The following is a 13,773-nucleotide window of genomic DNA, read 5'->3' as shown; positions in this document are numbered from 1 at the left end:
CATGGCAGAGAAAGACTTCCAACAAGCAACGTCCAGGTGCAGTTATTTAGGTTGAAGATAAGTCTTTGATATCCCTGATACTTCATAACAGGAGAGAAACCAACAAGCCCTTAGAGATACTTAGGTTCTGGAATGTAGAGATGCAGGTCCAGTCCTTCTCATTCCTAGGGAAGAGGCCAGCAGGCCAGCACAATAAAGCAGTCCAGCAGAGTTCACAGTCCCTCCAGCAGCACAGTAGTCCTCTTTCCTGTTAGAATGCCCTACGTTCCAGAAGTGTTCTGAGTTGGTGGCATCAGAGGTCCACTGCTTATACCCAGTGAGGCCTTCGAAGTGGAAGAGACTTCAAAGCAATGCCTTTGAAGTGCACAAGACCCTGCATTTCCTGTCCTGACTCCAGACTCACTAGAGAGGGGTATGGAGTCCTTTGTGTGGTGACAGGACACAGCCCTTTCAGGTCTCATTGAGAGCTCTTTCCTTCCATCCTGCCCAGGATGGCCCATCAGGATGTGGATGGCACAAAAGTCACACCTAGGCTCCCTTTGTGTGTGGCTGTCTAGAGGGAATGCACAAAGGTAGCTGTCACCCACCCAAACATGTGTTCAGAGACAGGCAGACGGCAACCAATTGTACAGTAAAAAAAATGCAATTTTTATAATTGCAATTTAAACGCCAACTTCCCCATAACTTGTGTTTTTAAATTGCAATTCCAGAGACAACAAATGTTGGGGTGCCATCTCTTCCCAATTGGAAATTACCCTTATAAAATGTACTAAGGCAATCACAATGTTATCTGATTGCAGAGATAGACCTTGAGGTAGTGAAAAATTAATTTTTAATTTAAGAGTATTCCATTACAGAGACATGTAAAACCTAAACGTACATGTCCTAATTTTTAACAACAATTTGCACCCAGCCCATGGCCTGTCCGGCTTTGTGTAGGTCTACCTTAGGGATGACCTATATGTGATAAAAAGGAAGCTTTAGTCCTGGCAGGTTGGTTAACTTTCCAGGTCGATGCGTCAGTTTTAAACTGCACACACAGGCACTACAGTGGCAGGTCTGAGACATGTTTAAAGAGATACATAAGCGGGTGTCACAATCAGTGTTGCAGGCCCACTAGAAGCATTCATTGGAGAAACCCTGGGCACATGTGGTGCTCTTTAGTAGGGACTTACAAGTAAACTAAATATTCCATTTGTGGAAAAGCCAATGTTACCGTATTTTCAAGTATAGAGCAGATGCACTTTACCACTGGTTAGCAGTGATAAAGTGCCCAGATTTATAAATCCAGCAAAACAAGATCAGAAAAAACAGTAAAAACAGGACATTTGAAGGCAGAAAATCAGGAGAAGCCTCACCATGGATACCAGGTCTAACACTCCTTTTAGTATGTGCTTATGGAGGAGACATAGTGTGTGTTTTTGAGTAGCTTATCTGCCAACCTTCAAATGGCATCCAGTGCTATTGGAGAGAATTGCACTGTCACCTGTTTCGACCTTGGTGCACTAATGACAACATCTCACAGTTTTCCGAGCAGCAGCGGAGATTCTAGGAGCCAGTCCGGATTTTCAGAGGCTACGTTTCCCGTCGCCTGCCGCTAGCAGCTTGCGGTTCTTGGCCGTCGGCCGGGAGGCTCCTCCAGCCCACTGCCCTTCCTGTGGCCCCCAATACCACTCACTTACAAGCGGGGGCAGTGGTGCGGGGGTGAAGCTCACGGGCATTGTGTACTGCCGGTGTGACCGCCGCGGAGGCTGCGAAGGCTGCGGCTTCAGCCTCAGTCAGCTCGCGGTCACGTCCCACAGAGAGGAGCAGCTCAGCGGGGCGCACCCATTTAACCAGCCTGCTTGCAATCCCCAGCCTTGCCTGGCCGGCCCTCCTTGACTTTCTTGGCTCCATCAGCCCCTTGGCCCCCACCCCCGGCATGCAGTGTGGCCCATGGTGTGGCATTTAGAGGGCCAGTGCCGAGGCTGAGGCCCCCTCTCCTTGTTGGACTGCTTTCTCGGGAGCCTCACCTTGGAGCCGCTGAGAGAGCAGCAAGATCGGAGGGAAGAGGAGCGTGTTCGGAGGCAGGGGGACCCCCAAGGAGGGCCCCATGGTTCGAGGTTGCAGTGCTGGCAGAGTTCGAGGGAGTGCTGAAGGTATGTGGAGAGAGAGTGTGACCACAGGCGACTGAGTGAAGTGTCAGACAAGCCTGCGACCTGGTTGGATACACTGCCACTGTGTTTCCTGTGCACTCTGCCCCACTCCCGCCTCCCAGTTTTTTCTTGCTGCCCTTCCTCCTTCCTGACTACTTCATCAAGGTCTGAATACTATGGTAAATGTGACAACTGCGACCATTGCGGTCAATCCTATTCTCATCTGGCGTGCTGCGAGCTGTGAGCCAGGAGCTCACCAAAGACACATCACGGGACTCCCAGTGATCCACCGCGGAGGCATCACACTGCATCGAGGAGAGCCCTGGGACTTATGACAGAGGTTTTTCAGACCCCAGCAGCATCGTTCAGCGGCTAGTGGTAGAGGGCAAGCGGGAGCGACTGCCAACAAAAGGAAAACCGAGGAGCCAGGGCTTAGCTGTTGGTGAAGATTTGCAAGTACAGTATCCCACACACAAGAAGGATGACAAGAAAAAAAGAAAAAGTCTCCCAGCGTCAAGAAAATGCTCCCGCAAAGTCAATTTCCCCAACCCAATTTCCATCTAGAATCCTAAGGAGTGCAATGAACGCTGTCCCAAAGGTCTTTTTTAAAGTCTCCAGCAGCAGGGCTCATAACTCAATTGCTATTAAAACGCCATACCAAGGACAAGAGTCCTCCTGCCCCGACAGATCGATCAGAATGGATTAAAGTCAGCAATGGAATAGCTCAGCGGCTAGGGAACCTTACCAATAACAAGTCACACGTATCACTAGAAAAAAGCACAAATAGCGGAACTATAAATTTCGAAAGACCCCGGTCCCAATCTTCTCTTGGCCATGCTGCTGCATAGGAATTAAGCACAGACATGCAAGTGACCCACCCGCCGACGCTACTGCTCTAACTCCAGAAAACCACGCGCTGGTAGTGACAGCTCAAATACACCATCAACACCTCTTCACATCGCAGGCTCTTGCTCAGTCACAACCACTTGCACCCATAGGCCCCGGTCCATCGAAGACCAACGACCCACCCGATAACGCTACTGCCCTAACTCCAGAAAACCACGTACAGGTAGTGACAGCGCAAATACATCACCAACACCATCTCACACTGCAGGCTCCTGCAAAATCACAACCATTTGCACCCATATGTCCCGGTCCATCGAAGACCAATGAACCAGAGTGCCATCAAAATCTTGGATACCTATCTCCTCTGTTCCTTCACAACTTGGAATCAAGGATAAAAAGTACGTTAGACCTTACTCCAAAGCTCCTCAGAACGGCCAGCGTAACCCTGTTCTCCCCATTCCCTACACAATGCTCCCACACTCTCCACGACGGTAGTTTCTTTAATGAGCCAGGTCCAACCCCACCGGGCGAGACAGGCTGCTCAGTGGCAAGGGCACTACTCTGGCAATCAAAGAAAATGGAACTACAATTCGACCTCCTGTCCACCATGGCTCATCGGCTAGTGGAACTGAGTAACAAGGTGGACTTTATAGAGAACAAGCTTAGCACCAAGCAGATCAATGGGTCGTGCACATGTTCCTGTGCAGACCTCATGGATAAATGGGCTACATTTTAAAAAATCCTAACATATCTGGTAGTCTCATTAAAAGTTCACACAGGAAGCATTATGGACCCAATGATCAATAATAGTACCCTACCAACCACAAACTTCATTGACCCTCACAATAACTCAGTTAAAAACAACCTTGACAAATCTCCAAGAAAGTCATACACCCAAGGACCCCTTGTACTCACTAAACACTCCATCAATTTAGTTAGTCCCATATCCAGCCCCCGAAGCTTAACTCCAGTGAAGAACAATAAGGGCAACGCCTCCTTGGAGCCAAAGAACGAAGAACCCCTCTCCATGAGAGCTAAGAAAAAACTTAAAAAACAAGAGAAAAAGGCCAAGGCATCAAAAAAAAATTCCCTGTTATTGTCAACTTATTCTCAAAATCCACAAACTGATAAAGACAAATCACGGACCTTTTCAATATTCACTAAAAAGTACGGCACAAGTAATTTAACATCTACAGTACCAACACCTTTGGACGCCAAACAAGAGCCCATTGTCCATCACACGGTTAATCAACAGGGAGGGATGAGGAAATTCAGTGTCCGTTTCTTTCCCCAAGATGATATGTACTTTAATCAAACAAAAATGGACACTTGTAACACTGCTTGACCTTTGGTTCAGTGTAAAATAAGGAAACCCTCAAAGAAGTCAATGTTCGATGGAATTGCTGAATATTTGTTTCATCAGCCCCACATTGACATTCCGGCAGTTATCATAGGGTTATTCCTATTTGTGTGAACTGCTCGCCTCATCCAGAGGCACCTCCAGTCTCGAGTGCAGTGTCCAGAGACAAAAGGATTTCCCACAGAAAAGGGTGAAAGAAAAAGTTAAAAAATGGAAAAAAAACCTTTGTAGTTTTATTTCACGGCAGATCTCCATTAATTAAAATGGTAGGTATACTATATAAGGGCCAAGTTACTGAGCCAAATAGTATTACAAACAGTCTCAGACCTGTGTTTTCTGCAAAAACAGCCCAAATAGCCGCACGGTTAGGAAAATTTACAGAATCAATCTGGGCAGCCTTGTCAGAGAAAACTGAGTCACTAAAACAAAACTAGCCGGGCTTCAAGCAAGAGAGACTATGAAAATACTCTCCACAAAGTTTTATGCACTTGCACTTTACTGCCAGTTTGGATAAACGTGTTTAATGATTTAAACTTTTCTACAGTTCGTAGCAAGTTGTCTGAGATTTTATTTTTTTTTTTTTTCTCTTCGGTAGTTTATTGTAAAAATAGTATATTGTAACGATTTTAAGTAATTGAACAATAAAGCTTAACACACATAATGACAACATAGAAATCTAGTCTTGGCACATCTAGTTCATAATTTAATTGTATTATTAGCCTTCGGGTATAGAATGTAAAAGTTCAGGTTGTAGGTTCTTGGTACTTTGGATGCAGTGTCCGTCAGTAGATTGTGGATGTATTTGGTGTTGTTGTAGACATGTTCTTTTTTTATGGGCTTTGGTGATATTTACCTTTTTCAAGAAGGTAGTATTGCTCAGTTGGTGTTTTCTGTTGGTAGCATGAGCGTCTTGCCTGCAAAGTGACATGTTGCGAAAATGAATGACCGTTAACATTGTATGTTGCTTTTCAACAGTGACACATTTCCATCTACAAGTACCTAAGTTTATGATGAAGTGTTTTTCCTAATTTCTGGGTGGTACATTTTTAATATCATATGTAATTTGTAAGCAACATGTTGCCCTTGCCTTAAGACTATGCTTGTAGTTTAGGAGTATGGCATATGTATATAAACAGATTACCCTGCTGTGAAATGTTATATGACATTCAAAGATGATCAAATGCTAACATTTACTCTGTCAGTAAATTGACAATGGTGGCTCCACCTACTGATTTACCTTCTGTTAGCAGTCTACAAATGGTCTTGTAATTTCCACTGGCCACGAAATAGTGTCAGAACCGTGTGTATCTGATGAGGCACAAAGAGTGTGCTACTGAATTTTCTCATTTACTGTTATGAAACAAATTGTATTTGAGATTGTGTACTTGTAGACTCGTGCATTAAGACACTAGAGCGATGTTATGTTATGCTAATTTATGTTGTGTTACATTACATTACTTTATGTAATGTTATGTGTATTTGTAAACAAGCTAGTCACCTAGGAGAGTTTCTTGGTGCTAAAGCGGGAGCTGAATGTCATAAAAGAGCAAATCTAGCAAAGTGCAGCACCTTGGATATCGGCTTGGTGCTGTCATTGAATAAGTATGGGCGGGAGACAATGTCAAAAGCTCTGCAAAGATCCAGTAGGTTGAGGTTGTGGTGTCATCTCTGTCCATAATCATCCAGATGTCATCCTTGACAGTGAGAAGGGTGGTCACTGTACACTGGCTGGGCCTGAATCCAGATTAAGTGGTGTTGAGGAGGTGGTTATTAGAGAGGTGGTTGGTTAGGCATTTGTTTATCGCCTTTTTAATTACTTTTGTATGGTAGAGTAGAAAGGAGATAGACAGGTAGTCAGCTAGTGTCTTTGAGCCTGCTGCCAGTTCCTTGAGGTGGAGGAGTACTGTGGTCTGTTTCCAAGGTTCTGGGCAGGTCCTTGCACTGTCCAGATCATGGTGTGGACTGCACTAAAGGAGTTCAGTCCTTTGATGAAAACATCATGACAGCAGGGGTCGGAGGGTGCTCTGAAATGTGTGGACTGCATGGTTGTGGAATATTCTTGAGTAGTGATTGTGGGCCTGGTGGTCAGGGTAGTCCTCTGGGTGTTGGTATAGATGGGCAGAATGGTTTCAATGGTGGAAAGATTTGGTTGGGGCTCAAAGTTTTAATAGAAGCAAAGAAATAGGGACAGTTGGATGCAGAGGACCTGAGAGGTGATTATGCAGGTGGAGCTTGCTGATGGAGAAGTAAAGTCTTTCATTACGGCAAACATTTCCTTGGCACTGTTGGTGCTGCTTTCGATGAGGTCAATGAGCACAAAGCTTTTGGTAGTTTTGATGTGCTGATGGTAGCAGCAGTGAGAGCTGATTTGTATGTGCTCTTGTTGGTGTTGTTCTGACTTTGTCTCCATCTGCATTCAAGCTGGTTCCAATTGCATTTGGGAACCTGAGCTCTTCCATGTACCGGCTTGCTTGTGATCCGGTTCTTATGACTTAGGTGGCGTTGAGAGGAGCCAGGGTTTCTGTGAACAGGATGATGAAAGTGTAGAAGCTGGAGATGGATTTAGGGAGGTTGTTGTTGTGTCAAAGCTGGTAGTGTAGTGGTTCGGATGGCCAGGATAGTTCTGAGATCTTGTTCCAGTTCCACTGAGAGGATTTAGTGATGGTATTTCCGTGATGGCGTGGGGTGGCTATGCTTAAGTTGATGGGGGTATAATTGGAGTAGGGGATCGTTTTGGGCTCGTTTACTGTGATATTGATGAATCTGCTTATGATGGGGTCCCCCAGATGTCTGTCGTCGTGTGTAGGGCCTTTCACTTCCTGGGTGAGTTTGAGGTTGAACAGGTCCTTGAGGAGGTTGGTCATGTTGAGATAAGTGAGGTCCTCCAGGTAGTATGTCAGGTCACTGAGGAGGATGTTTGCATTGGAGTTGAGGATTTTGGGAGTGACTAAGTCAACAATGGTGTTGTTTAAGTATTCCGGGAGGGCAGTAGATGAGGGCATCACTCAGGGTGTTGTTGTTGGTGATGAATTAAAATGTTCCATGTATGGAATAGATTCTTTAATGATAATAGGTATTCTGCCTCTGGTTCTATTTGTCTTGTCCTGTCTTGCGATCTTGTATATGGGGCATTGCTGTTGCAATGACGGGGGGAAAAGGGAGTCAGGTAGGATTTGGTGATGAAGAGTAGGTCCGGTGAGCGGTTGTGTAACAGATCCTACACTTGGTGGCATTTTAGTGGGTGTTGAGGAGTATGTAGGACAGGACAGGGAGGAGTATAGTGTTAGGGGATTAGTGTGCATGGTTATGTGTGTTGGGTGTGTGAGTTGCATGGGGATTGTGAGTAGGTCACTGGATGTGTATGTAAAATGGCAGGTGGTGCAGGAGAATGCACCTTTAGTGGTAGGTTACGAGGAGTGGCAGCAGTGATGGGAGATGCAACTGGGAATTGCCACGGAGGAACACAATGGAGTAGGTTCAGAATCCTCCAACTGGTTCAGAATCAGGCAGCCAGACTAATCTTTCAGCAACCTAAATACCAGCATGTCACCCCTCTGCTGAAGACTCTACACTGGCTCCCTGTTGCGCAACGGTGTGTTTTTAAAATGGCTTGTACCATTTTTAAATCCCTGTTTACGTGTGCCCCTGCCTTTATTTCTTCTTGTCTGCACGCTTATGTTCCTCCCCGTCACCTCAGATCGTCGGCTCATAATCTGCTGACCACTCCCAGGTTTAACCGTAAAAAACATGGGGGCGCTTGTTTCTCTTTTCTTGCTCCCACTACCTGGAATTCCCTCCCTCTTGTTATTCGTTTGTCCACCGACTATTGCTGCTTTCGCAGTTCTTTGAAAACCCACTTGTTCCGTCTGGCGCACGGTTAGCTGCTCTGACCCTGAATGTCTCTTCTCCCGCCTGGTCTTGAGCGCCAAGAAACCAATTGGTGAATGTGCGCGGTACCAAATCCCTTTTAATAATAATAATAATAGTGACAATGAGGGACGTGGGTGGGAGGAAGAGCTGTGGTCTCGGTGCTGGCCGCACTGAGCCTCCTATTAACTGAAGATAGAATTGCCAAGAAACCATTAATGCTATTTTCTGTGCAGATGGATGATGAGAAATCCACTTATGTCTCTTCCTGTGCAGATGGATAAAGAAAATACAGTGATGACCCTTCCTGTGCAGATGGATGATGGGAAATGTATCCACTTGCTTGGCTTCTTCTTTTAAAGATAGTTTTGGCAGGAGACCCGTGATGTCACTTCCTGTGCAGATAGATGATAGGAAATCCAGTGATTTTACTTCCTGTGCAGATGGAGGAAGGGAAATGTATTGATGTCACTTCGTGTGCAGATGGATGAAAGGAAATCAAGTGATGTCACTTCTTGTGAAGATGAATGATAGGAAAATACATCTATTTGGGTGCAGCCCACTTCCACATGTTCACGTGGTACACAGTGGGACTGCACTTTGTGCCTTACGATACTTGATGAATAGATGGTCTATGTCAGCTAACTAGTAGTTCACTGCCTGAAAGAATTGCTGAGTTTATTATCCAATGTCTGATAATCTCCTTCTACATTCAGCATTAGTTCTTATGCATACTCAAATGCATTTCTCCCAAGTCCCTGCTTACTGTGTAATCTAGAGACATGTTCTGATAATAATCCCACAATCTTCTCTCTTTGATAGCAGTAAGTGAACACTGATTTACAGGCTTATCACCATTAATCAATCAATCAGGGTTTATGAAGTGCACCTAATCAGACGTAAGCGTCTCATGGTGTAGTGTAGTTCCTATATCCCTAATAGGCTCTCCGCATTGGAATAACATACACTATAGTATGTCTCTATGGAGTATATGAAACTTAATTGTGTGTGTGCCAGCTAACTCAGAGGTCACTAGAAACTTTCTCGAATAAACAAGAAGGGATTAGTCTCTGACAACCGCATAAACATGACAATTTTGTTTCCCCTAGAATCGAAACAATGTCTTCAGAGTCGTGGAAACAATAGCTAGCTAGTTTACTCAGTCAATCGTGCATGTTTTGTTTCTACAGTGTTGCATAAAAATAGAGAGACGGGCATTTCAATAAAAAGAGTTTATTGAACAGTCTTATTTCTCATGCAAGAGATATGAACTGCTACAATCGTTGGACAGAATGCGAAGTATAATGCGAATTGCGTAAACAGTAATATTAAATAATACTGTAATAGCATGGTCTGCTGCTATGACATATTTAAAAATACATACATAAATAACACAGGCTAAAAAACTTAACTGGTGCTTCTAAAATATGCCTACCCAAGTGTACCTAACCTAGGTCTAGTATGAGGTAAGAAGTAGATGCTGTTTTAGCTAAGTTTAGTTTTACCAAGAATCTGTCAAAGGTTTCTCTAGGTTCTAATCAGCTCCAAACCTTAGAATGAGAGGGGTTGGCATCTCTTTCCCAGGACTCGATTTCGCAAGGGGAGCCAGAAACACTGGAGCTGGATTCTGGACAGGAGAATGACAGCTTCTAGTCAGTGCATCAGCTGGAGAGTTGGCTTCCTTCGGGACTTGCTGTGGCGAGCTGCGTCGTGCAAGTAGGTAGTCGAACTGCACCAAACAACACAGTGCTTTGCCATAGCAAGTGAAGGTATATTTATACCTTGAAAGTGTTTAGGAATGCCAGTATTGACGTAAAGTCGGGCATATGAACATCATGAATGAACCCCTAAGGAATAGACGTTCATGCATAATAAATGAGTACTTGGAGAAATCAATATCCAAGCAAGGGGAAGCCCCTAACGGCTTTAGAGTCTGGTTTTCCAAGAAATCATTGTGACATAGATAAACGGATGAAAGTAGCCATGGCTCTATTTGGGTAACATGGGCTATGCCTAAATAAGGACTGGATTTCTATGCCTATATAAGGGCAATGTGTCAATTGAACCTATATAAGGGCATGAATCAGGAAATGCATACAGAATCTAAATCGATACACAACAATGGTGCCAGGGAGAAGAGGAGGGAACTTCTGGTCCGTTAAAGGCACTGTGGTTCAGTCGAAAAGCCAGGTCTTGAGGTCCTACCTGAATTGAGGCAGTGACGGTGATTGCCTGCAGTGATTGCCAGGTGGTTGCTGCGAGGTAAAAGAAGGATCTTCCACTGGCTGTAGTCTTGTGGAAATGTGGGACAGTAGCCAGGGCCAGTTGGACAGAGTGGAGATCTCTGGTGGGTTCATGGAATGCTAGGCAGTGGTTGAGGTACGCAGGTCTAACATCATGTAGGGCTTTTTAGGCTTGTTTGACGAGCTTGAAGGTGATCCTTTTGTTGACTGGGAGCCAGTGGTGGTCTTTCAGGTGGCTTGTGATGTGGCTGTGGCAGGGGTAGGCGTGGGCGGAAAATCCGTTCCGCTCGCGGATTTTGCGGATTTTCGGGAAATCCGCAATCCGCGAGATTTGCGAATTTCCCGCAAAATCCGCAAATCCGCGAGCAGCGGATTTTGCTCGCACTGCTCGCACTGTTCGCGTGAGTTCGCGCCCCGCGAATAAGTGCAAAATTGCAGAAATACGATTTTAGCAAAACTGAAAGTAACTACTTACCAGGTTCAAAAGTTCAGGCTCATCATTAGTAGCCATTTCCTGGAGTGCTTCCTGAGGGGCCCCTCCAGAGTTCAGTTGCCAGTTGAAACTAGTATGTGACCCTGCTCTGAACCTCAGAATAGTTACACATATGCCACAAAGGTCCTGAATTACAGCTAAGGGAGACAAGCAGGAGCCAGGCTGGAAGTTAAAATCCATTAATCAGCCCCTAATTCATTATTGTCAGTTGGGGCAGGGCAGGTGTTGTAACTAATTTTGCAACAATGAAAGCACTTAGCAAGTGCAAAAGATCACTAATCAGGGCGCACTAAGGAAGCAGGTGCCAGCTAAAAAAATATTCTGTGACACATGAATCAGCCCCAAATTAATTCAGGTCACTTGAGGCAGGGAAGGTGTGCTTTGCTTTGCCGAAAATAATGTACACTGGACAACCAGAGGGTGTGGTGATGAAACAGAGGGTGGCATGGGTGGGCCAGAGGGTGGCATGAGTAGTCAGAGAGTGGCAGTGGTGACAGAGAGTGGCAGTGATGAAGAAGAGTGTCCCAAACAGGCTGGACACGTAGAAACAACAAGTTCGCGAAACTTGCGACCCGACAGGTAAGTTCGCAATTTGCGAAAGTGTACAAAACCCTCGCGAACTGGCAGAAACACGGGCGAACACCAAAAAAAAAAAATCCGCAAATTCGCGGGAATTCGCGGATTTTGCGGATTGCGAATCCGCAAATCCGCAAAATTCGCGAACGCGAGATCCGCAAAATTCGCTTATGCTTAGGCAGGGGATGGGAAGGATGAGTCTAGCTGAGGCATTCTGAATGTTCAGCAGTTTCTTGAGGAGTTTGTGGGTGATGCCGGCATAGAGTGTGTTGGCGTAGTGGATTCAGCTGATGATGAGTTTGCAGGAGACCGTCTTTCTGGACTCAATGGGGATCCACTTGAAAATATTTTGGAGCAGGCATAGTGTGTGGAAGCAGAATGATGAGACAGCGTTGATCTGGCGACTCATTGTGAGCGAGGATCCAGGATGATGCCTTGGTTCTGTGTTTGGTCTGTAGGCGTGGGGGTTTCAAGTGCTGTAGGCCATCAGGAGTCATCCCAAGTGGTGCGCTTGGAGCCCATGATGAGGACTTCAGAATTCTCAGAATTGAGCTCGATGCAGCTGTTCTTTATCCAGGTGGTGACAGCCTTCATCTAGTCATAAACGTTGTTCTTGGAGTGGGTTTGTTGGTGAGGGAGAGAAACAACTGGGTGTCATTGGCGCAGGAGACAAAGTTGAGTCCATGGCTCCTGATGATGCTGTGAGCGGGGTCATGTAGATGTTGACGAGAGTAGCCCTGAGGCACTTCGAAGCTTATCACTTTGGGTTTTGAGAGGAATGGTAGGAGTCTGATTTTTTGTCTTCAGCTAGTGAGGAAGGAGGGGATTCATTCCAGGGCTTTGTCACTGATGCATGGCATCATGAAGTCTTGTGCATAGGGTGTAGTGAAAAACGCTTTCGAAAGCGGCCGAGATGTCCAGGAGTATGAGGGCTGCAGTTTTGCCTGGGTCAAGGAGGGTGCGGACGTCATCTGTGGGGATGAGGAGGGTGGTCTCGGTGCTGTGGTTGCTTCAAAATATGGATTGGGAAAGGTCCAGGATGTGGTTCGCTTTGATGTACTCAGAAAGTTGTGCGTTGTTGGCCTTCTCAATCACATTGGCTGGAATGTACCACATGCTCCAGATAAAGGGCAGATAACAAACATGTAGAGTGCCAGGATATCCTCACCGGATTTGGTAGCACAGGAGTCAGCAGAGTGTTAATTCTGGGTCACCGAGGAACTTCAGACCTCCAAACGCACATGCCAGAAGCTGGTGAAGAAATGGACCCACGACTGCACACCAGACAGCCATGTAGCACACAAGGACGCCATTCGCAGACATCACCTGCTCATCAGAACAGCCAAGAGATCCTCCTTCAAAACCCACCTGGATAACAACGTTCACAAAAGCAAATAGCTCTTTAACATAGTGAAGGAACTCTCCAACCCCATCGCCAACACCAACGACATCCCGCCCTCGCAAGATATGTGCGACGCACTGGCCACCTTCTTCCATCGCAAGATCGCCGACATCGATGACAGTTTCAACACCCAGTCCGCCCCAACCACGACAGACCTCACCCCGAACACCACCTGCAGCAACCAGCTGACCTCCTGGTTCCACACCAACGATGACGAGACAGACAAGGTCAGAACTCCATCCACTCAGGATCTCCGTCAAACCCCTGCCCTCACCATGTTTTCAACAAAGCAGACGCAACCATCAACACCTCCTTCAACACAGCGACATTCCCGGAAAGCTGGAAGCATGCCAAAATCAACGCCCTCCTCAAGAAGTCAAAGGCGGACCCCAAGGACCTCAAGAACTTCTGGCCAATCTCACTGCCCCCCTTCCCGGTGTAGGTCATCGAGAAAATCGTCAACATACAGCTGACCCGCCACCTCAAGGACAACAACATCCTGGACTCATCCCATTTCGGATTCAGACGAAACCACAGCACCGAGACAGCCCTCATCACCGCCACAGACGACATCAGGTGCCAGCTAGACAACGGCAAAACTTCAGCCCTCATCCTCCTGGACCTGTCAGCCGAATTCGACACGGTCTGCCACTGCACACTAAGAACACGCCTCCAAGAAGCCGGAATCCAAAAGAAAGCCCTGGACTGGACCACGTCCTTCCTCTCTGGTAGAACCCAGAGAGTTCGCCTCCCACCCTTCTGATCCGAAGCCACAGACCTCATCTGCGGCGTAACTCAGGGCTCATCCCTCAGCCCGACCCTGTGCAACGTCTACATGGCCCCCCTCGCAC

Source organism: Lissotriton vulgaris, chromosome 4_1 (genome assembly GCF_964263255.1).
Source record: "Lissotriton vulgaris chromosome 4_1, aLisVul1.2, whole genome shotgun sequence".
In the NCBI taxonomy this organism is placed as follows: domain Eukaryota; kingdom Metazoa; phylum Chordata; class Amphibia; order Caudata; family Salamandridae; genus Lissotriton; species Lissotriton vulgaris.
Note: the sequence above shows the minus strand (reverse complement) of the source record.